Source organism: Corvus brachyrhynchos, unplaced genomic scaffold (assembly GCF_000691975.1).
Source record: "Corvus brachyrhynchos isolate BGI_N302 unplaced genomic scaffold, ASM69197v1 scaffold175, whole genome shotgun sequence".
Classification (NCBI taxonomy): Eukaryota; Metazoa; Chordata; class Aves; order Passeriformes; family Corvidae; genus Corvus; species Corvus brachyrhynchos.
In genome coordinates, this window is record NW_008238448.1 from 4,390,356 (window position 1) to 4,414,189 (window position 23,834).

Consider the following 23,834-nt stretch of genomic DNA (forward strand, 5'->3'; position numbering starts at 1 on the left):
AGGATTCCTCTTGGCTTTTTGCACCTAGTGAATATAAAACATAGAGAGTACATGGACCATACCATACAGCCTGATGCCCAGCTGATAAATAACACCTAGCTCCACTGATCTCAGCAGAGCTCTCAACATTTTATCAGCTGCAGCCACGGATATGCTCTTTTGAAAAATCATTTTTTATATATGTCCGTCTAGAAAACACCACTGAAAATACTCTGAAGAACATTAATATTCATCTTTTGCTGTTATCACATCCCATGCAGTAAGAATACAATTTCTTTGCAGCTTTTCAGTCACTGAAACAGCACAATAATTTCAATATTTCCATGTTTCCCTACTGATTTAGAGAAGCTTATGAAAAAGGTGCAATGAAAACACTGAACTCTGTTTTTTCCTATAGTTACCAATTACTAACAGTTATTGTATTCAAACTATTGTCACAGATACCTTTGAGTATTTATTTTGACAGTTTCAGTTTTATGACTGCCTTTTGAATTACATCTTTCTTAGTCCGATAAAAGAGTAAGCTCTTTCAAAACAAAAAATGGACAGAGAGAAAGGGAGTAGAAAGGGAGTTTAAAAAATAAAACCTTCATCATCCAAAACACTGTTAAACAGAGTGATAAGGCCCACAGTGATATGAAGATGGTCAAAATGTAGAAGCAAATTTTCCCAAACCACATGCCTCCTCCAAGGGCTAATTATCTTCTGTTACCGGCCACCACAAAGGTGTCCTGTGGCAAGGAGTTAAACGAACATTTAGCAGCAAACATGTATGAGCCAACTCCACCTGTTTTAAGAAGCACTTCTTGAGAGCAGGGGATGTCAGATTAAAGCTCTGAGACCTCCTGCTCACTCTTTCACCACAGTCACTTCAATTTCATACAACATTCCCACATGCACAGTTTCAAGATCGTGCTTAATTTCTTTCAATGACTCAAATGCAATACAGGTCCTGTGGTAGCAAGGAGGAAGAGTCTCTGAAACCCCTGAAATAATAGTAAAATTAAAAATTAAAAGAGATTTTGCATATTCCTGAGGTGCTGGATCCTTGAGAACAACCAAGAGGAAAATAACACATCTATCCGTAAGTGTTTCCTAGAAAACTCTTAAATTGATGTCAAAGATTGTTACTTTCTCTACATACACATATTCAGCATAAAAGATGCCCCTCTTTTTTTCTGCAGGCTCCAAACTGGCTGAACAACTGTTGCTCCAGTCTTTTCCAGACATGGAGCAGATATCAATCCTTGAATGCCTTACACTCTAAAATAACATTTCAGAAGGTCTTAACGGCTAAAAACATTTGTGTAAGGATTTTTATACTATGAGATAACATGAGAAAACGAAGCACCAAATCATGTTTTCTGTTTGAAGACTTGTTGCTTTTTTATAATTCATGAGCACTCAGCCCACTGCGTGGAAAAGGACTTGACAGAAACAGAAAAGGCTAATGATATTTGGAAGAAACAATTATGGTTAGCACTTGTTTGCCTGTGAATGAATACAAAACCCCACTAAAAGCATTTGCTAAAAAATTTCTATTATGCATATCAGATTTTTGCTAGGAGATGAAATGTTGGACTAGGGTCCTTCCTTGATTCTGGAGATTAATGATTAAATTCTTCATCCTGCATGGATTTCCACAGCACCTTTGCCAAGTTAGCCTCACTGCCCCAGTTTCTTCTCCTGCAAATGAGCAAAGCTGACTGAGGTCCATGCATGCACCCACAATTCTGTGATTATATGAGACCCATTTCTTTGGACCAGCAAGATGAAAGCACACCCTTATTCCCAACAAAGATCTGTCTTTTCTCCACTTATCAACCAACCTACCAATTTATTGTGGCAACCCAATTCCTGGGATAAGAAAGAGCAGGGGGATTGTAACATTCCCCCACTGCAACAGAATTCATGGGACAATGTTTGCCAAATCTGGCTCCTCCAGCCACAGCGAGTTCCTGCAGTTTCCAAAATAAACCACTAAGTCACAAGGTTGCCTTTATTAGCTTCCCTGGGAGAGGGTGGGGAGAACTCCTCCAGATGGTCCCAAAGAAATCAAGACTTCAAGTGTGTGTATATGTGCTCCTAAACGGCCTCATGAAGGCCAAAGAGTCTCCAAAAGACTGTCAACAGGGCTTTTGGCAAGTGGCTCAGAGAGGCAGCTACATAAACTCCCTCCCTGTGAAATAGGATATATGGCCTCAGGAGAAAGGATGTCTCAAGTAAGAAGTCACCCCTCCTGTCATTTTATGCAAGGTGATGGTTCAAAATAGAGCTTCCTCCAAAACTCAAGAGGCTCAACTTGATGTCCAGTGTGTTGGCACAAGCAGCAGCACAGCAGTGGCCAAGCTGTGCCTTTAAGAAGATGTAAATCAAAAGGAAAAGAGGAATAAACACGTTTAAAAAATTAACATGTAGGCTGCCTTTGAATGGCTAGGTGTTACTACTTTCAACCTTAAAAAAGGGTAAGAGATTTTAAATGCTTAAAAAAAGAAAAGAAAGAAAAAGCACATCTCTGCTGAGAAAGTTTTCAGAAATGCAAAATATCCTGCAAAGCAGGCCAGTGACTAAATACAGACTAAATCTTGTAGCACGCTTCTTTCTAGAGCCCAAAATACATCTGGCATGCTCAGACACGCTGAGCTATGCCCCTCATCACCTAATCTAACCCAAGAGCCTGTGGTATTTCATGTTGCCACTGGGATGAAAAAGAAACTGGAAAAAACACCATGCAGTAGGGAATGGCAGGGGATCTGCTCTGTGTGTGACACCTGGAAGTCACCAGCCTGTGTCTCTCCTGTTCTCGTATTTCATCAACGTGCCTCTATGCAACCCAAATGCAATTCCACCTGACCTGCTGGATGCTGGGAGAGCCTCCCATCCATCTCTGGGACTGAGACCACCTCTGCAGTCAGGTGTGCTATGCTACCACAGCAGACTCTGGGTGGAAAAGTACATTTTCCTATTTAGGTTTTGGATAACTCTTCCTGAACCAGCCCAGCCTGTTCTGCCATGCTGCAAACTCACACTTGGGCATCAGCAGGGCAGAGGAACTGTTTAGGACCAGGGAGCTGCAGGACCTGAAGCTGGAGCGTGCATCTCTGATGGCTATGAGAGTGGAGAGAAATGACATTTCAAGCTGCAAGAAGCTAATTCTGCATTAAGGCAAGTTTTTTAGCTAATAGAGTTTTCTTATGATCCATAACCAGTGTATCATACTTAGGAGGTCCGAGTTGAAGCCTTTTAAGCAGACTTAGAAACTTGCACCTCAGCAAGAAAAATTTGATTTTTGGAAATGCTAAGCATGTCCCTCTGCCTCACTGGCAGATGATCCAGACACCCCCCTCGGACTGTATTTTGTTGTTAGCAAAACAGCCTGTTACAACTCTGTCAACACAGAGTGCTATTTCTTCCCTCAGGGAGAGACAAGAACAAAACCTAGGTAAAAAAGCACCTTGATTCATGCACAATGACAAGTGAATCATCAGGAAAAAGTTAGGATCTCGTGGTAATCATGAGATCATTTTAGGACATTTACTAAGACAGCTCTCCTGGAAATTATTCACAGTACATTACTAAGCCTAGACAAGTTTTAGTGAAAAAAATAATACTAAATTTGAAAATCAAAGATCTCAGGGTTTGAGGATTTTTGGTTTTGCTAAACAAATTTCTGCTAAAGAGAACAGAGAAGTATCTAACAGCAGGAACGAATGGATACATAAAAGCTCAGGACTAAGTTCAAATTCTAGAGAAGCAATCAGAGTGCATTACGCACCAGCAATAAAGGAACAAACAGAGATGCCGTAAATGTTCTTTAATCTTCTCTTCACTGAAAATTAGGGAAGAACCTACAGCACTTGTGAAACACTGAAAGGTATGCATCTCATACCATCTATAAATCATGCTGTATGCAGCTCTGCTACTCTCAGAAGTTGCCCCATGCTGCAGCTGAAAATTTCCTTCTACTCTGGATGGGACCGAGATTCTGCGACGTCTCAGTTTTAACCGATTTGTTGTTGCCCAAGTATGAACAAAAATCAAAGGACAGCAGCTAGTGTAGCATTTCCCAAAATAATTTTTATGACGACTCCGCTTTGCATTATGGCAGGGCAGACAAGGGAGGACAATTTCTTTTCCTCTGCTGTGTTGAAAACAGTAGACGTTTCATGATTGACAGTGGCACTGAATTTGTACTGACAGGCAGGTTCACTTCTAGTTACCAGTGGCTGAAAAGTCTGTCTAAAATGCTTACCAGACAGCAGCTTCTAGGAGGTTAGTCCATACCCTCTCTATTTCTGTATGTTGCTTTTTATATAAAACTGATCTGTCAGGCTTCCCACCTATGTATAAACTCAGGCCAGATCTGGCATTCCAGTCTATGGGTACTAAACACAGCACTGCATAGAAACCAAGCCTGATTTATAACCAGAGCTACTAACATCATTCATATCAATAGTCCTTATCATTTCCAGTTCATGCTCAGGCCACAAGGCTCACAAATTATTTACTTTAAATTACTAACACTACATTCATATGAAAGGTGGTATTGAATCAAGTGGTTCAAGACTGAGAACATCCCTATATGGCTCTAAATTACATGCACAGGACTTGTCACAAGGCCAAACATTATGCAAGTTTAATGCTCCAGTACACAAAAAGCACTCCCAACTTACTATTAAAAAAATCAATTACCACATCAGCAGAAGCAAGTTTTGTATCAATCAGTTCCTATTTTAACACATTTACAATGTGTTTAAGCACATTTCAATACTACTACTTGATATGGAAACAAGACTGAAGTTGATAGCTTTCCAAGGATTCCCATCCAGTTTAACATTGCAGAGAGGGACTGTCACTGTCAGCTCCCAAAACTTCCAGAGGATGCTTCCTTTTCTTAGTCCCCATCAACCTTTTGTTCCCACCACTGAAAGGTCAAAAATGCATATAAAATATCTAGCATGAGATTTTGTGGCTGAAAACATTCACTAAAAACACAGACAGCAGTCACTTTCAGCAATTCTACAAACAAGTAAGAAAGGTAAAGTATCAACAAGTCCTCATGCATTTGCTGATAAATATCTTTTTCTCTAACTAAAGGACAATTTGATCCTTCAGCTACTGAACAAAGTCTTTCTAACAGGCAAGGAGTTTTTATGACTCAATACTACAGATTTTCAAGATCCATTCAGAGAAAACAAGTGCTCATGGTTACAGAAAACATGTTTTATAAAAAAAAATCCATGCAGAGAAGTCTTTAAAACTCACCCAGTATTTAAAAGTTGTTTCAAGAGAAAAAGGAACTAAGTTCTTCTAGCAACCTTCCCTCCTGATTGTAAATACAGGTTGAAGTCTAAAATAGACATCCTATCATTCAGCACAGTCACATCTGAACATGCAAACTTTCAGAGGGTAGAAAGAGGGCTATAACTTACACCAGGCAGTCCGGGGATAAAATTCACTCTGGCACAGGAGAGCACACAAGACAACACCGAGAAGCATCAATGCGAGTCCAGATTCTTATTCAGAAGGTGAAAATCTGCCTCCTCTTAAGCAAAGAATTCTGCTGGGGGTGGGCACTGATAAAACACAACACTGCGTCACGACTGCACCAGAGAGACAAACCAATCCAATGAAGCTCGTATTAAAAGCAACAAAACGTTCCCTTCCCTCCCCCCCACCCCCAGGCACAGGCATAGACAAGAAAGGAAATCTCATTTTTGACTGTCAGCTGGGCATTTTGGTGAGATCAGGTAATCTCTGAGGAGTCCCAGATCTTCTATTTGCAAGCACACTTAAATGCACTTTTAATTCAAGTGCATGTGATAGTAGGGCATGTACATCCAATCTGGGAATGATGTTGCATGCTTGATACTTTATCCACGTCAGTAGAGGTCCCACAGGCTACACAGACTGCAGAAAGTTAAAGATGTGCACAAGTTTTGACTGGATTGATGCCTAAGCAAACAACTTCGCTTTCAACAGTTCAGCCTAAATTACCCAATCCAGATTCCTTCAACCGCTTTCCTTTAAGTGGGAAACATTTTTGCACATAAGTCAAGGGAAAACTAATGTTTGCCTAAAAGTACCCGGCTTACCTTTATATAAAATATGTGCTTTAAGACTATATAATGCAATTAAGCTATCATATTCAGCAAAAAGGAATTAAAATCAAAACTGCATTGTCACAGTTAAAAATATGACAGACAAAAAATTATTTGGACACATTTATGGTTTATAAATAAATGATGCTTTAAATTTATCTGCTAGGTTTTACTCCATTCTGAGTCACTAAAAGGCATGTAATGATATTCCAACTTAATAAAATTAAATCTGTAAAATTTCTGCATCCTGAACATTTGAGAAAAATCAAATCAATTTAGATTTGTAAACACAGACTTGGAAACATAATCCTTTCCTCATCTATTTTTTCAAGTTTGAATAAAGGATATTTCCTAACAAGAAGTCAAAAGTTTTTTGAATTGGTTAAATTCAACTGCACATCTGCAGGGATAATTTGGTAAAACTGAAAAGTGTTTTACATTTCTTAAGAAAACTCACATGGATTAGCAAGCCTACATCACCTTCTAAAACGCATTAGGGCAAAACTCCAGCTAGAAATCTGCAATGAAGAAATTACATTAAAATCCTCCCACAAAAAAAAAAAAATTGTAACTATTGGGCCATGATTATTCTTAAGAAATGTTGATTCTTTATTTAAGGTCGATACTCAACTACTACTAAGTCTGCAATATAGCTGCTTCCTTTATGAAAAGCTACATCTCTTAAGTCTGGTTGTGATGTCTTTCCTTTTGATCTGTAATAGCTGGCAAACACGCTTCCAATTTTTAGAAAACTGAGAGGCTAATACTTTCACAATGGTTTTCCCTTATGGACAAAAGCAACGTATTTTAACTAGTACATCAATCTTTTCCTGCAGATTATATATCTTAAAACCTTTTTTTTTTTTTTAACAAGTAGCATCAATCAACTCAAGTGAGAGCAATCATAATTGTAAACATTAAGTCAGCCTGTATTTCTAGATCTGGATTCCAAAGTTTTAAGAAAGTGAATAAACAAGCACAGAACTTCTTGGAACACTTGTTTAACTTTATAAAGTTCAAAAAAAAAAAAAAAAAACCAACCAAAAAAAAAATTGCAAAATATTATTTCATGTTCTGTTTATAGCTGATGTCTGCCTCCAACCCGAAGGGTCCAAGTAAGCATTAAATCCATCCTAGTTCTCCTTAAAGGACCAATCCCCAAGCCTAGAGTAACCACCACCAGTGTGCAGATGCAGGTAAAAACACTGTCGAGGGGACATGTCCTTGGAGAGGTATTGACTTCAATTTCAAACCCCAGAAGCTGCCAGCCTGACCTGTGGGAATCATCTCAGGCCCAGGAGAGCTACAAACTGGAACCATTTGAGCCCTGCTTCCCACGAGCCAGCCTGGCCACAACGGTGGTTTCTTGTTGACCTAAGCTTCAGAGCTTGGTCTACACGCAAAGCAAAGGATATAATAAACAGCACAGAGAAAAGGAAATATCTTCAAAGTTTTTGTTCTGCTAAATCAGCATTGTGGACTTCAGGCATGGGAAAATTCAAGCCAAGATAGGTTGACCATTAAAAAGAGTTGTAATTTGGGACCCCACTAAAGAAGCAAGCAAAGGAAAATTTATAAGACCACAGAATAAATTGCGAGGATTGGTTTTTGGAAATGGCAGCATCAGTTTGGTTCCCATCAAATCAAATATTTGTAGAAATGATAAATTACAATCTCTATCAGATATCATAATTTGGTTTTAATTGTAATTTATTCTGGTAAATCCACAATTGATAGATCCTTGTTTGATTCAACAAACTCATGCTAGGCAGATTCATATCCAGGCTTAAATAATATAATAGGACAAGCCAATTTAAATATTTAATTTTAATCCCCCTTTGTTTTCTATTTCTGCATCAGCTATTTTCTGAAAGATGCCCAGATTCTCATTTCCCAGTGACCACTATAACAAAGTTAATTTTGCAACTTAGTGTAACTTCTATATCGAATGTAACTGGCCTTTTTTGCCATTCAGGTTGGAAGGCTGCGTATGTAAGTGATTATTCATATTTTAAAACACATACATTTTGAGTAGAAAATAATGGGGGATGAGTATAATTTTCTAACATAAAAACCTGTAAGAATTGGAACCTGAATACCAGTAAAATGCATTTAGTCAGGAACAGAAATACAATAAAAACATCCAAAAGCTGCAGGATGTTGTTCCAGTTACACTGTGCCAACTTAAATAAGGTTACTGACCAGCCACAGGAGCTTCTGGGCTCTCACATACCTGCTGGTACTCTAAAATTGGGAGCCATAAGCACCTGGAACTGGGGACCCCGACCCTGCCTGGGAACCCTTATTTCCCCTCAATCTATAAACAAATAAAATAAAATTAATGAGGAGGAATGAAAATGGGTGGCAAATGGCTGCCCATAGTATCTCAAAGAAATCTAGCTCCTGTAATAACCTCTTCTTTCTGGTATTGAAGGCACCCATGACCATCTCCACAATGGGGGCCTTGAAGCAGGACACCACATGCCAACCATTACCTGGAAATCAGCCCTGAGGTCCTTGAGACTAACAGATTTAACACTGCTCTACCAAACACAGCATCTCTTCTTGGTGCTCTGGTAATTCTATTACACCCAATGAATACCAACAAAACTCTGAGCATCTGCTCTGCAGAGAGCTGCAAACACAGTTCAAGTTAAAAAAAAAGCCAATAAAAGCACATCTGCTTTTGCATATTGGATAGCAAGCTCCAAAACATTCTGTTGTCTATCAGGATAATCTCCAAAAGAGATACGTCTGTGTTTCACTGCAAGAAAAACCATCTCAGCGACCCTCTGGGAAGTTTAATGTGGTAGACATAAAAATTAAGAAGTCATTTAGTATTCAGGGATGGAGCAACTCCTCTGCTCTAAGGAATCAAACCCCTTGGATGGGCTTTCTTGATGGCTCTGAACTCTGTCACCCTGTCATCCAAACTTTTTTTTTCCTGCGGGTTCTCAAAGAGGACATCCCACCCCAGTTGGGGGACTTCCACTCCCAGTGGTCGAGGTGAATTAGCTGTGCTTGCACAGGCACGCATGGAGAGCTGCCATGTTACAGCATGTGACTCTGCTTGAGATCACACTTGTCTATGGAGTGAGCGAGCCCTGGGAAATGAAAGGGAGGAACCCACAAGTGGAATTGCTGGAGGCCAAGGCTGGCGCAGAGGATGACACAGGCTCTGGGTGCTGTGTGGCCTGGGAGAGCCATGCTGACTCCAAGCTCTGCCACAGCACAAGCCCATGTCAAGCCAGGAGAAGTTCAAAGGCAGCAACACAATTCTGAAGGAGCAAGGCTTTGGCCAGCGCTGATTCAAGCACTGCCCCAGTTACTGCTGGGAACTGGACTTGGATTGCCTGTGACTGCAGTCGATTGACTGGAGACTGAGTGTGCTTATGCCCATAGTAAGACCAAGGAAAAGGGCGGACTAGTGTTCTGAGCCACTCTGAGCTTAATCTTCCCCTCCCCAGACCCATATCCAAAAAAACCCAATCAGCATGGGCACAGTATTATAAAAGCCTTGGCTACTGCTGACAACTCAAGGAGCTAACCTGACATCCTAACAGACCTGTACTGACTTTACACAGAACACAAAAACTGCCCATGAAACACTCCTGTGGCAATCCAAAAATATGCATTTTGAAAATTCAGAGGCTTATGCAAAGATGCCCTTGGTGAGAAGCCAGAGTGTGGTTGCCAAAAGTCAACAATGCAAATTTTTCATATAAAGGAAACCTGACACGTCCAGCCCCAGATTGCCTGCCATTTCCATTTCAGTTTGGGTTTCAGAGAACAACCACTGTGGAGCCTTCTGTTTGAGCCAGAAGAGATGGCTGGAGCTCCCTTGAGTCCAGCAACCCCCTGTCCAACAGAGCTGGAGTGAGTGAGTAGCTATCAACATGCCAAACCACACTGGCTGGCTCTCACCGACAACCTCCAAAATCGGTGTGGCCCACAGGACAGACCAAGCACTGCTGAAATGAGCTAGCTGAATGTCAAAAGAAGGGAAGGACCAGGGGTATAACCAGAGGAGGGACGACACCCACAGAGGTGTCAGCCAGAGTTATGGGGGTAAATGGAAGTAGATGACACCAATACACTGTGGCAATGGAAATTTTGCTGCTTTTTTTTCCCTATGAGCATTGCAGCAATAGAGATATAAAGGGGGAAACAGCAATGAAAGCGGTGACCTTGGCTTCATTTCACAGGAATAGGAGCCAAATATTACACCAGGAGGCTGGTGACCATGCAAAGCATGGCTTCTGCCAATTAATAGGCCTGTTTCCCCCTCAAAGTCCAAAAGCTGCTGATCTCTGTTCTTCTGAGTCCACATAATAGTCCACATCTGTGTCCTGTAGCCTTTGCTGATAGAGACATGAGGAGAATGATGGCGAAGCAAATACCTTGAGTTCCACCCACCAGGCAGCATTAACGTCCTGGTTGCTTCACCGTAGGTTGACAGTGCTACTGAAGCAAAGAAGTGGCCAACAGATTTGTCATGTAGGCTAGGGATTATACCACTGTCAATGCAACATGCCAAAGAGTGTCCCACAGCTGGGTTCCTGGCTTAGCAAACACCTCCAAGAGGACTTACTAAGGATGTGTGGTCATGTGAAGCAGGTAGAGAAAAGTTAGGCTTTATCTCTCATGGAGAGCCAGGGAGCAAACCCAGTGGTCCAGTGCCAATGTCCAGGTGGAGCACAATGAGTCTTCCTACAGGTTCAGGCAAGATAATGGGACACATGGACTGACAAGTGTATTCATCTTCAGAAAGAGCTTGAACAACTAGGATTTCCCTGCTTGACAGAGGCTGTAGGGAAGAGCAAGTTATTAGGCAGCAGAATACATTTGAGTACGTGGCACCAGCAAACAGGGCCGGTGGCTACTGTGCCTCATCCTCAGGAAAAGGTGCTCCCAACAGAGGCACGACGAGGACAGTGATGCGTTACAGCAGCCCGACAGCTGCCCAGAGGAGAAAAGATAGAATGGATGCTGCTGAGAGGGGCAGGAATAGCAAAAGGGATTCCATAAGGAACCCTCCCCTCTTCCCTGCCTTCTGGTGTGAGAATCAGAACTAGTCATGCCAGGATCCTGCTATGCCCACCATGGCTCAAGGTGAGACTTCTCTAGCCTATGCACTTCCCTCACAGAAAATGACCAACCCAACAAGGGGAATGGCACAGCACTGACACAGACCTCTCCACTCCACACAGGCACTGTGAGAAGAGCCACACCACTCCAAGGAAGGGTCCAAATTCCGGAATTAGCTGAAAAAATCAAGCAGAAAAGGAGAAAATAACCCCCCCCCCCAAAAAAAAATTATGGCAGCCATGCATGACAACCACACCATGTCAAGAGTCCTCTAAAATATGGAAGAACATGCAGAGCACATTTCTTGCAAGACCCAGAAGGGACCACAGTCTACCTCTGTCATACTGATAAGGAAAATTTACTCACTGTTATCGATAAAACAAATGAGCAAGTAGATAATCATATAAATAAAGAACACTGAATACTCAGGCAAAAAGAATATAAAATATTTTTTCCCTTAAGGAAGTAACCAAGGAATCTAAAATTAATTTTAAAATGGTTGTTTCTTGTCACCAAGACTTTCAGAAGTCATACAAATCATTTCCATCTCTTCTACACATAAATTAAAAAGAGGAAAATTAACTATGCCATTTCTTTAACTATCAATCAGTTTCTCCGCTTTGAATTAAGCAGATGTTTAATTAAATGAAATGAATAAAATTATGTGAGGAGAACAGTTGCTCTGAAACAGTGGAATACATTACTCTCAAAATGGGCTTAATATTTCAATCAACACTGTCTCCAACCCTTTAACCAGATGTCTTTCACAATTTGATTTTTTCTTTAAAACTTCAGCAGACATGAAGATATCTTAATCACTTAAATTAATACAAGTAACTAAATAGATCACAATAAATTTGGGCTATATTACAAGTTCGTTTATTTCAAATCCAAAGCACTATGGTTTCAAAAGAAAAATAATCCTTTATAGTTTTAAAAATTTCTCGATCAAGCAAAAAGTATTTTACATTCTCTAAAGTAATCCAGAACCTGGACCATATTGTTAACTGATGTACTTTCAATCTGGGATATGCTGGTGCACAAATCTAATGTGAAATTCAGGGGTGCAGAAGACCATTCTCTATCTACTTTAAAACTGTCATCAATTACTAAAAGATCTATTTAAAATTTGAAAAAAATTACAAACTGATCCACCGGCTATTCTCATCCTGGGATTCTATTTTGACTGAGATTCTCTAAGGTTTATTCAGAAAACAGAGTAATTGCACAAACTCGGATGCACAGCTCTCCATCAAGAAAGTCTTCCACAAGAGCATGCAGAAACCCACACTGTGTCCCTCATGGGCAAACACCACGAGAGGAGTAATGCTGGGAGAAACTCTAGGTGAACACAGAGGTACAGGTAACACGAAGAAAACAAATGTGCAGATTTACTTGTTCCAGTCAACAACAGTAGCTAAAGTTTATTGATTTCAGTTTCAGCAGCTAAAAATCCATGAAAACATTCTTATATGATACAGACAATACTATCCCATATTCAGATTTCTATCAAAGTAATAAAATAAGCTAGGCTTTTCTCACAGTCATTGCAATTTACTTATCAATTAGTACAATAAAACCTATTTTAAAATGTAAATATTATAAAGTGCAAATAGTTTTTGTATCCCATTTAGCAGTTCGATTATATGGAAATATCTAAGTAAATATCTAAGTAAAGAGACTGAAAAAATATAACTGTTAGCTACAAAAATAGCTAGACACATTCTCAGCCACTGTCTCTCAACTGTTCTCTTTATATCCACTGTAAAACTATTTCCAACACACTAATCACATCTATTCGGAAGAAACTAAAATTATATGATTTCAAACTATTTTCATTAGAAAAACAGTCCTTTAACAACTGCTTTTACTCTCCCATCTAATTATATACTCTTAAAGGCCAAATATTCAGTCAGTATACAAAAATAACCATAGCCTTTTATTAAGGATAAGACACCAGATAGGAGTTCATAAGAAAAATAAAGATGCTCTTTGCCTGCCTCTACCAGCAACACTTTTCAATATAGGAAAATATATTTACTTTTTAAATTTTAAATACATATACGTCAAAGTCTTAATAAATTTGTATCAGAGACTTACTACAATTAGGTCTGTTCACAGCATCATTAAGTTGTTGGACTGCATGGCTAGTATTTCCTTGGAGATACTTCACGGGACAGCCAAGATGTTAAAAAAGCTACCTCTCCAAAAAGCTCTCTCCTAACTCAATAGTAAGTAATCTGCACTTATAACTCCACAGCCCTGACAAGAAATCTTATCCATCTAGAACATTTTTCTGACCAGCAGTCAGATAAAAAAGATAAAATTGATTAATATTTGATTCTGACGTCTGTCTAAGGACACCATAAGAACAATACATTATAAGGTTACTCAAATTAGAGGGCTAGCTCTATTTTTTTTCTTTTACCTATGTACCTGTCATACTTTCTATTCAAAGGCTGTTTATTAAATATAAGCAAAACCCCTAGCTTCCTATTTTGTAATGGTGTGAGCTTCTCCGTATTCAATGTATGTTTCAACAAAAAAAAAAACCAAATTGATTTCAAGTACAAAGCAGCAGCTATCTCATCCACAAATAAAAACTACAGCGATGTTCTGCTCTTCCTAAAACAAGCTTGAAGCCATGATTATATTAAAGACACAGATGTGAGGGGATTTTTCAACTTCCAAACAGACATGCAAACAAAGTATTACAGTTCAGGGGTGCAGGTAAATGAATAAGCAAGAAAACTACGTGACGTTTGTGCAGCGTCCTCTCAAATCCTGCAATCCCTTCTAGAAAGTCTGGGTCTACATCTCCCTCTTCTTTACTCATGTTCTTCTCTCATGGCTTGGTCTCAGAAACTTTCCATGCCTGTAACGGAAACTTGAGCCAACTTCTTAAATGTATGATTTCTTCATCTCCACTCATCATCCACTTCTGTTTCTGAGAAGCTCCTCATCATGACACCTGTATCTCAAGAAGCAAAACAGGAAACATCACAGGGATGAAGCAATGAAAGATGAATAATAATATGCCTCTGTGTCTTTAATAAAATCCCAACTTTCATTCAAGTTCCTTTTAGGAAATCAGAGTTCCTTTCACAAGTGCAAAGCTTACAAACCTAGTTTGGCAAAACATCGCGTGCCAAAAATGGGGTAACCAATGGAATCTCCCAATCTGCACCTCTGATCCTGACACAATGAGCAGGAGAAATCCTGTACCAGCTAGCCTTACATACTGTGGAAAATATTATCGGGTGCCAAGCTTGCAGAACTAGTCTGCGGCAGCCAGCTCAACTAAAAGAAACTGCTGACCCATCTGCTGACTTACCCGCTACTGCAAACAATGCCAGTTATCTTTACCCAGAACTCATTTGTCCAAGTAGAGCTCTAGCCCACAAGTGAGCTGAAAAACAAAGATGTAAGTAAGCCTCTCCTCTACTTTTCCCATTGCTCCCTAATCTACACAACTTCCACAGCACACAGTTTGTGTGTTTAAACACTTCTCAGGTACAAAAGAAGACAAAGCTTTCTCTGCATTACAGCAGCTTAACTACAAGGTGACAAAGGCCTAAGGTATTTTCAACCTGTCATAAAATCTGGCACTGGGGTGGAGGGCACACACCTCTCTGTTTCTGCCATCCAAAACCTGGGACCAAGCTGGCCCAAAGCCAACAGCAGCACAGTTTAGAGTCTAACAACAAAACAGCAAAGGGATGACTCATCTGCAAAATGGAGACACAGCCATCTTGTGTCCAAAGATGCGGCCTAAACCATTTGCCTGCCTCACAATTTTGCCTGAATGCTGAATGAGGGGGTACTGAAGAATTATTTCTGCAGCCTCCCCAGCCATGAAGCCTTCGGGGTAGATAAGCAGGCACCAAAACCATTCTGCCAGCCAGCTCTCAGTGAAACAGAAGCATGAAAGCAATTTTATCTCTCCCTTTTAGGGTTAAGGCCATCTTTAAATAAACATTAGCATCAAAACCACTTTGTACCAGAAGCAGAGCAGACCCTACATCTTATCAGTTACCACCTAAACTTCTCAGAATTCCATATCCCATCTAAAATCATTCCTTCTTCTGCAGAAACACTTGACAGCAGCATGGTCCATACGCATGAATCAGAAAGACAGAGTAGTCCTTCACCAACTCCCTGTGAAACAGGGAGTCATTTTGGCTTTCTTACAGCAGAAATGAGGGACAGCTGTAGGGACAGAGTCCCACCAGAGCAAAGTCTTAGCTTTGGTTCTTGCACATCACAGTCAAGAAAATAACTAAGCCTTAGACAGTCAAAGCAAGAAACCCTCTGAGAGTGCTCTGGGTATTACAGAAACAACAACTTTTAAATAACTGGAGAGAAATGTATTTGTTGTGCTGGGATTACAGGTCAAAGAAAAATACATATTCCCTCAATTCTGAACTCTTGATTAAGTCCTTACCTTCAAAAGTGCTTAGAAGGCAAACAATCCTGAAAGCTTGAGCCTCAGTGATCATGCCTGCTACTGAGACATGCTACTGCCTACTCAGGAAAGGTAATTATCAGAGATTTCAAGAGTTTACAAGCTTTAAAAAGCACTAAAGCTGAGGCAGCCACAAATGTCCACCTGTCAGGACATTCAAAACGTGTCCATATACCATCCAATTATTTTATACCACAGTGACTCTTAATCTTTTATCATTATGATCACTGTATACAAGAAACAGAAACTATGATTTTACTGTTTTGTAGTCATCATAACTCCATATTCTCTCTGCGCAGCAGAAAGTAACTAAGGACAAGTAATTCAATCTATTATTGACATCCTCACTCATTATTCAGACGTCTACAGTCAGGATATGCACCATATAGACCATAAGACATCCAGGCCGCTCACTGTTGCATGCAGAAAGAGAACTGCAGGAAAAGATTAATAATTGTCAAAAAGATCTGATGCTGGCTGCCACCTGAAACAACCGAGGAATTTTCAGTTTTCTTTTGAAGAGACAATTTACTGGCAGGCTGGTACTTCTAACTTTGATCTTGCTTCCTTCCAACACCAGCAGAAGCTCAGTAACAGAAGTTCTGAAGCTTTGTAGCTCGGTAACAAAACACAGAAACCTCCCAGAATGTTAACTCAATTACAGTATTTTGGCAAGGAAGCCTTCCCCTTATACCCTGGGGAAAATCTTAAGAGATTAAACAGTGCATGTTTTAAAAGCACACATGCCTCAATTATGTGGTGTAACTCTTCATGCACCTAACTGATTTGAGAGAAAAAATATTCTACAGCAACTTGCTTGCAAGACTGAAATTGTTCCTTGTTTCCCAAGGAAACAACGGTTATATAACCACGCCGATTGTCCCATGCACAGAATGTAAACCACAAGGCCAATTTCAACCTAATCTCATGCAGAAGCATGGAGATTTCACAGGTGCTCAATTCCTACAGCAGACTTGCAAAATAAGTAACCAAGGCAGCCCCCTGAGCAACACATCTGGTTCACAAACATCAGGGCAACAGCATGTTTTGATTAAGTATACCCAAGAACTACAAGGAAGTGAGAAGCTGCTCAGGCACTGTGCTGCTGGGAGAATCAGGGATGCTAACAGTACTGCTGTGTAATGGAAAGAGAGAAAGAAGGAAAGATGTGTAAGGTACCACAGTGCCACCAAAACCAAGAAAGCTGCAGGGAAGTCTTATCTTCACTAGTTCAAGTGCTCACAGAGCTACCTTTGAACCTATGGAGCAATACAGCAATGCCTTATGAGCCCATCACATCTTCCATCTGTGTGGGCTGCTGCTGACATGTCAGCAGGCAATTCCCAGGATTCATTAAAGGCACTTGGACAACAGCTCTCCTGTTTCACCAATGAGAATCTGGAAAAGCAGACATACACTGCAGCTCAGGTGGCCTCAGAAAACCCTAAAAAAAATATGTGCTTCTCAAACCCTTTCAACAAGATCCTACCCAGGCAGCGTAAGCTAAGCATTGCCACAACAAGTCAGATTGCTGGTCCATTTGTTTGAAAATCTTGCCTCCTGTGATCAGGACCAGATGCTTCAGAAGGTGGAACAGCTCAGGTAGTGAACAATGATGTAATTCACCCAAAAGGGAAATTCCTTCCTGACCTCATCAATTAGCATGAAGGTTTATGCGCTTAATTTATTTTTAATCCTATTTACTGCAACTCTGGACATTGTTGTTATATATATATAAATGCCCAAGTCTGCTTGGAATCCGACTAAACTTCTGCCCTCGGTAATATCGTGCCGTGTATTTATACCTAATTTCAAATGTACTGATTTTCAATGTCATTTAAATATCCCTTTGTTCTTGCACTATGGGAACTGGCATAGCCCCTAACCACCTCTGTTCCCCTTCCAAGAGCTCCAGCCTGCCTTGCACTATAAATTTCCATGCCACACTACGCCCTATGACAGAGCAGGAGCATAATCTGAGGATCTTTAAGGCAACAACTGAGCAACTCCTATCAGGTATCTAGCAACATTTCTTTAAGCTACGTTTCTGGGATCTGCAGGAAACTTGGCAGTTCCACCACGATTTCAGCAGGCCCTACCCTTTCTAGATCTTGCAAGCTCACTTTTATGATGTTTTCCACTCCAGGGCTGCCACCCTTATAAGTAAGATGTTTTGCTCTATGTTGTGCCCTTCAAATCCCCCCTTCAAGATTCTGATAAATTTACTTAGAACAGACAACAAGCATAACTATGCTGGGCTTTTTAAGGGCTGCACAGGAACCTCTCTGAGCAAAGAACTGCCCTCTCATCTCCATGCCTGAATAAAGAACAGGGTCCAACCATGCAACGCCAATCCCATTCTGCTCTTGGCTGATGTTCTTGTGGGGTGCAGGTTCCCCTGTGCAATAACTTTAGGCTGTGTTGCTACTTTTGTTCCTTATGGATGAGCTCATGACATATTCATCATTATTATGCCAAGTACTTATTAAAGCTCCAGTGCTCTCTGCTGTTTCTGCTCATACAAGATGTGCAACATGCATCGAGGTATAAAGCCACACCTTCATTCAATAGAAGTTTGGTGGGGAAAAAAAAAGTTATATACACAAGCAGCAGACAAGAAAGGGAGACTCTTAAAACACACTTGAAGTTCTGGATCCTCTTGTCTCCCCAAAACACAGTACTGCTTTCAGTCATTACGTGGGCTGCATTTTCTTCTCCAAGCCTTTGAAGTTAAAACTTTGTTCTTAGTCTGTAAGTCTTCAGGAGAGAAAGAGAGAAAGGCTGGTATCTCATGGGAAGATGGCCCCCCAAGGAGATGCCAGAGTTGCTACAGCATCTGTGAGAAATACCACACAGTCATCACTGTTTTACCACAAATGTTGTTATTATGGGTTTGGAACTGGTGAGTTATGGCAAGAGAATACTTCTTTGCCTCAACCAGAATGAAAATTACACCATTTCATCCCTCTTTGGAACAACCTTCAGGCAAGCAAGAGGTTGAGAGATAAAGCCTGTTCCAGCTTATGGTCCAGAAACAAATGGTGTTCTTTAATGATCAAAATAGCACTAACAGAACTGGTAACAGGCACCACTTTGTCAACAGCTACCTCATTAAAATAATCCAAACACATGCAACTTTTTTCTCTATTTGAGTATCAGAGACTGATTAGTCAATAAAGTGAGAGGTCTCATAATGGCAGTAAAATTGTCCTTCAGCATATTTCTCAAGGACCTCTCCATGCTTGTTAATAGTTATAGCAATCTTAGAAACTCTGTTTCAGAGCAAGGATCTTGACACTTTCTTTCTAGGAGGTCATAAATGCTTTCCTGTTCTTCTGTCTCACATGTGAAAAGACAACATACTGAGCTGGGTAACTTGTACAACGCTCTTAGGCAATGCTCAAAGAGTGGTCCAAGCCACAAGGTTCAGAGCACTGCCACACCAGCATCACCAGGACCTCTGATCAGCCATCGAGTGGTTTGCCTTTGGCATTTCAGAATGTGCTGAGGTTGAAAGGGAAGACAGTAATGATACAGAACAATTCTCCCATCAGCAGTGGCAAAAGTAATCTCAGAGGCACAGAGTGCAATGCTTTCACCACTTTGGGGTCATTACTGACTGTGAAGTCAAAAAGAAGTGATATTTTCTGTTTGTCACACACAGAAACAGACTTCGGGTACAGAAACTTTTTTAACAGACTCAACTAAGGTATTTTTGGTTGCTAGAATTCTCAATCTGTTGTGATAAAATTAGCTTTAAATAAATGTACAATACAAGCAGTACATACTTTGCCTAAGAAAAAAACCCACTGGCCACTTACAGATCATGTGAACTCAGTTATTTAGCTGAGCTAAAAACATCAATTATTCTGAGCCTTATCTGACTGTAGATTTGGATCTGTTTAACAACAGCACTGCCACATATCAAAACGCATGACAACCCACTGCTCTTTACTAAAGCAAGGAAAAATTCCTGCAAACAATGGTTGCTGCCATTTAACAACACAGTCATGAAGAAAAGAGGTAAGAATGAAAAAACTGCACCTCTGTCTCTATCCTTCCAACCTTCCCCTGAAAAGAAAAAGCAAGTCTTCCTCTTCTGTCAGCCCACCCTTCCTTCCATATTACAGTGTAACAAAACGGGTTGCCTTTGACTATCACTCCCTGATGTCCAACAACCAAAGCTATGGAAGATGATATTTTTACTTTTTTCCCCCCTGCAAGGTTTGCATCAATCAGTAAAAGTTCTGCTCTGTTCTTTCAGCCAGTGTCACAGAACCTGGCTCTGTACTGCTTATCACCATGATCCAAGCAACAGCAAAATAGTTGTTCAAGCATACCTAGTACTCGGTGCTGGGTAAAGTTCACAGCAGCTGTTTGAGTCCCAGAAAGACATCTGAGAGAAGCGCCATAAATAACGACATCACATGGAGTCTCCCATTGCACAACCCACATACATCTTTCCAGCTCAGGAATTTACACCTCACACCCGATGCTGTCAGTCAAGAGCATATTACAAACCATGTTTCCAAGATGATCCAGAGGATATTCTGGAAAGTAATACAGCCCTCCTGTTGGCTGAGTCTTTTCAAAATACCTGTTCTACTCTATTAAGAAAAAGACAAATGTTGCTATTATCCTATCAAAACCATGGTATTTCTCAGGAGCAAGCTGTAGATCCACGTGTGCATTTTATACATCATGGATGTCCAAAATCAGTTCCAGTAAGTCTGACAGCCTGGCAGAAACTGAAGGGGACTAGTCCTTTGCAGACTCAGGATCTAAGTTCTCCTTCAGATATGCAAATGTAAAGTATTTTCTCAGACTACAGTTTTAGTAAACCCCAAATTTGAACAGCCTTTTTTCAAGATTAATTCATTTTACTGCTAGATTAAAATTAAACAAAATTCTCTTAAAACACCTCATTCCTAGGCATCTGCAAGGAAAGAAACACTTTTCAAAGCAGTGCCTAGCTATAATTGAGAAAGAAAGAAGATATATAGCTATTTCATAAAAATGAGATTTTTTTCCTGGAGTTTTGCCACAAATTGCCTTCGAGGGCTTGGTTCAGAAATTCCAAAGTGAGTTTATTGTTTTTCTTATTGAGAACTAATTCCTTTTAGCAATTCTGTTAATCTTGGAGTTTGAAGTTATTTTTATTAAAGTAACGCCCAGAGTTTAGATATTCCATAAAAAGATCAGGAATTATTTTTATTAAAGTAACACCCAAAGCTTAGACATTCCTTGCAAAAATAAGGCAAAGCACCTTCATTCTTAAAAAGGTTCTTAGTCTTTTCAAATCAAACACAGATTTCACAGAGAAAACTGAGCACTTAGAAGTTTTATCAGCCATTTTTTATCAGAGAGTTGAGGAAAAAGTAATTAAGGCAGGATTTTTCTGCCTAAAAAAATCATGAGCCTTTTGCTCCTAACAGAACATGTGTCTTTTTTTTCCCTCTCTTCTTGCCCTCTGTTATGGAAGAAGTAGTACCGATTCCCACTCCCTGATGTCAGATTCCTCATGAGACATTTGTGCTGGCTTTGGGCTGTTCTGCCAGTAGTTAGTATCTCAGGTCATCCTCCGGATCCCTCAGCCAGCAGGGAGTCCCATCGACCCAGGCAATGCCAGTTTCCTATGGAGCTTGTTAGACTACAAAAACTTGGATCACAGCCCTTAACTCTTATGCCACAACAGATGCAGGGCTGCAAAGCGAAGGCTCTTACCTCCATTCTCGAGGGCCAGAGGCACTGAAACCTTCTGCTCTTCAGTGGCAGCTCTGTCTCAAGGACAAGATCGAGCACTACCTTTTTGTTTGAGTGACTACGTTAATAAACAACACCCAGGTTCCTCACCATGACTCAAACACAGTTAAAGTGTTTGGAGGGGAAAGGGAACGCCTTTTGATCACTACTTTTGATCTGGAGCATAAGCAACCATGACTGAAGACTCGACTTTGTCAGCAAGCCTCCTCCAAATGCTGGTGCTCTTTAGGCATAACAGGCCAAAGACATCATGGATTTAATAACACGTTTTCTAACAAGGTGCTGCTTCCCTGTTGAAGAAGGCATGCAATGTCAATTTTCAATCTCTTTAATGCAGAAATTAGGGCTGGGGCAAAATCTTTTCAATTCCTCCGAAAGAGATGTGAAATTGCAACATCCCCACCTTTCTCCCTGCAGCGTGTATAATTTCAGCTTGCTCAATAGCAGCAGCACTCCTGAGTTCAGGAGGACTTTAAAAGGAGCGATGAAGCTCACGGAAGTAAGCTAACATGAATAAACTGCCCAGGCAACAGGGAAACATTCCAGAGCCCTGTGCTGTCACCAGGCTTTTGGCCAATGCTGCTTAATCATATATGCAAAACATAAATTACAGAAAGATGCATCACTGGTTAGAATATTCTCAATTAATACTTTTGCATTGTGCTGAAGAAGCTTCCCTACAAACTGTCCTCAGACAAAAGCACTGGGATCTTCTCCCCATTTTCTATGCTTCCACCTGGCATCAGCAGTACAAGTGGTACAGCAAAGGCTTCCTCTGTGGGTCCTCTCAGTGGATCAGGCAGTTTTGGAAAGGAAATTTGAGAGCAAGTTTAGGACCACTTGAGCATCACTCTGCTGAGATTCCTAACTCCTATGGCTGACTATAAGGCATCATGGCAGCTGCTGCAGGATATGTTCTCATCTGGGCTCGGCCGGCACATACCAGCTCATACTATCCAGGCATGTAACACTGGACTGAAACTCAAAATGCTTGTGGCACAGAGGAGGATATTTTCACTACAAGGCCCTCAGAATTTACGACGTCTCCTTTAAACACAGACATACTCATAGCTTAAATATTTAAGACCCTCTTGAGCCTTGTCACAGAATTTATATAGCTCTATCCAAAAACCTTTGATCTTCTGTGCGGCGCTGAGTAAAAAACCTAGCCAGCCACATTTTGGGTTACGAGCAGAGAGATGACTTTTCCACCACTTAACAGAAGATTATAGTTTTCACATAAGATTATAGAGTCATGGTTGTAACGCCATCTGAAGACTGCATTTACAAAGATCTGACATTCAGCAGCTCACATGGAGACAACAGAGTGGTCAGATTCTCAGAAACACCGGAGTTATAATTAAGAGCAACTAGTTAATGATTTTCTGCAGTATCTTACAGATGTAAAGTTTTAACTGCTTAGAAAGCCTTCCCTCACATGCTTCATGTGATCAGGCACCACTAAATCTACACATCATAATAGCTTTTAAAACAGTATTGGGTAAGCTAGATAGAGTTCCCCCTGTACAGCATTCTCAAAAATAAACGCAACTGAAGATAACTTTGGCCCAATTTTTGTTAGGTCATAAACTTTCCCAATCTGAGACATCTGAAATTCTGCACGAACAAAGTTCCATGAGAGTTTGAGAATCTGCTCCCATGCATGCCTGTAAGCCTGACTACTAAAAACGAATGCAAAAAAAAATACTGTCTCTCTATCCTATCTGTCTTTGCTTTTAGGCACTGATTTTTTCCTACATGCAGAATCATGAATTAACAGGTAAAAATCAGCAGAGACATTTGAGGTAAAATTTCAAAAGCTGACTACACTTTCCATCCCAACACATACTTGTACTGTACAGCTGAAATACAAACCCCGCTGCAGAACAGGGCATAGTTTCACTGGGACAGAACTTCAGTCGCTGCACTTGCCGGGAAAACAAACCACGAGCTGCCCTTTGCTCATGGCTCAAGCAGTGTTCTTCGAACACCCTAGCACACGCAAAAGGTACGGACCCCGGAAAACCTTTTGCTTTTGGTACTTCTCCTTACAAGCTTTTTGTTCTGGACAAGTAACTTTGTGAGATGCTCGTGCCACTGCCTCGGGTCCATGAATACAAACGAAGCCGCACGCTGATCCAGATTTCTAAGCCCTTCACGGTGCTTTCAGCAGAGCTGAGAAGCAAACGGTGAAATTATTATCTGCAGCCCGAAAGACGGCTGTGCTGGCTGAGCGGCACGGCGCGGGTTCACTCTGCCATGCTGCTCCACTGAAGCGAGCGGAGCCGCACCGGGCGGCTGCGGCGGGCACCGGCGCCGGCAGAGATGCGCCATTGGAAAGGCTCCGTTCCCTGCCCGCCCGGGGGGGCAGGGCCGGTGGGGAGGAGGGGGGGGCCAGCTGTGGGGACAACCACGAC

At 40.9% G+C, this 23,834-nt stretch overlaps 1 protein-coding gene across 5 annotated transcripts in view; it reads right to left on the reverse strand.

The window, feature by feature from the left end:
* SLC20A2 (solute carrier family 20 member 2) overlaps positions 1-21,771 on the reverse strand; it is a 55,062-nt gene extending 33,291 nt beyond the window's left edge. For 3 of the 5 annotated variants that reach the window (XR_001862764.1, XM_017736755.1, XM_017736754.1), the window contains exon 1: positions 5,433-5,576. The gene's annotated coding sequence lies outside the window, so the exon portion shown is untranslated. Of the gene's footprint in view, positions 1-5,432; positions 5,577-21,378 lie in introns of those variants that run through there. The other 2 variants (XM_008635619.2, XM_017736753.1) reach the window with 2 other exon arrangements.
* Between the last annotated feature and the right edge of the window lie 2,063 nt (positions 21,772-23,834).